The 1,324-nt window shown below is 65.0% G+C and overlaps 1 non-coding gene across 1 annotated transcript in view; it reads left to right on the forward strand.

The window, feature by feature from the left end:
* The first annotated feature begins 1,107 nt into the window (after positions 1 to 1,107).
* LOC144011466 (18S ribosomal RNA) overlaps positions 1,108 to 1,324 on the forward strand; it is a 1,915-nt gene continuing 1,698 nt past the window's right edge. Inside the window, exon 1 of the ribosomal RNA XR_013281773.1 lies at positions 1,108 to 1,324. This exon is cut by the window's right edge and continues 1,698 nt beyond it. This is a non-coding gene — a ribosomal RNA (18S ribosomal RNA).

Here is a 1,324-nt window from a genome sequence, read left to right on the forward strand (position 1 = left end):
CAGATTTTTTTCTAAGTCTGACTCGGGCTGAAAATATTTCAAAGTGTCACTCGGGCTGAAAATATTTCAAAGTGTCACTCGGGCTGAAAATATTTCAAAGTGTCACTCGGGCCGAAAATATTTCAAAGTGTCACTCGGGCTGAAAATATTTCAAAGTGTCACGCAGGCTGAAAATATTTCAAAGTGTCACTCGGGCCGAAAATATTTCAAAGTGTCACGCTGGCCGAAAATATTTCAAAGTCCCACGCCTGCCAGAAATATTTCAAAGTCCCACGCCTGCCAGAAATATTTCAAAGTCCCACGCCTGCCCGAGAGCTCTCCAAGTCCCCACGCCTGCCCGAAAGCTCCCACAGTCTGACGCACCCACGCACGCGCGGGTGGAAGCACTTCCACCCCACACCACCCTGACCGAGCGGCATCCAAGACCCGCCTTCGGAGGGCCCCCGCCGGCCGGCGCTCGCGCCGGTGTTCGGGCGGACGGCTCCTCCGGCCTGCGGGTCGCACTTCAGCGCCCTTGGCGGCCGCGAGCGAGGGCTCGCACGCGACGGCGCGCCCCATCGGAAGCGAGACCGAGACGACCACCTCTGGCGACGGCGCCAGATCCCGCCACGGAGGGCCCCTGTCGGCCGGCGCTCGCGCCGGTGTTCGGGCGGACGGCTCCTCCGACCTGCGGGCTGGCGCGGAAGCCTTCACCCAGCCGTCCCACGACGGAGCCCGGCGCCCCGCCGGCCCTCCGCTCCCCCCCCCAGGAGCGGCGGTGCCCGGAGGCTGGTGGCGGTGCCTCCGGCGAGCACCCGTTTCTCAAAACCTCTCACCTCGGAGGTCGGCGGAGGAGGAGGCAGGAGTCCCTATCTCTCCCCCCGCGCCAAGGCCCCACTCTGTGGCCTTAACCCGGGCGGGCGCGCGCGTGCGTCCCGGGGCCCCGACGCGGGCCCCGGACCTCCGCGCGTCGTGCTCCCCACCCGCAAAGCCTTGTCTGGGCGCGCGCGCCCGGGGCCGCCCCGACGCGGGGCCCCGGGCCTCCGCGCGCCCACCGCGGAACGCCCCCCGGCCCAGTCCGTCCGCCGGCGGCGGCGGGCGGCGGCGGCCGGCCGGCGCGACCGAGGCTACCTGGTTGATCCTGCCAGTAGCATATGCTTGTCTCAAAGATTAAGCCATGCAAGTCTAAGTACACACGGCCCGTACAGTGAAACTGCGAATGGCTCATTAAATCAGTTATGGTTCCTTTGATCGCTCCGCCGTTACTTGGATAACTGTGGCAATTCTAGAGCTAATACATGCAAACGAGCGCCGACCCCCGGGGACGCGCGCATTTATCAGACCC

This window comes from Festucalex cinctus, unplaced genomic scaffold, assembly GCF_051991245.1.
Source record: "Festucalex cinctus isolate MCC-2025b unplaced genomic scaffold, RoL_Fcin_1.0 HiC_scaffold_122, whole genome shotgun sequence".
In the NCBI taxonomy this organism is placed as follows: Eukaryota; Metazoa; Chordata; class Actinopteri; order Syngnathiformes; family Syngnathidae; genus Festucalex; species Festucalex cinctus.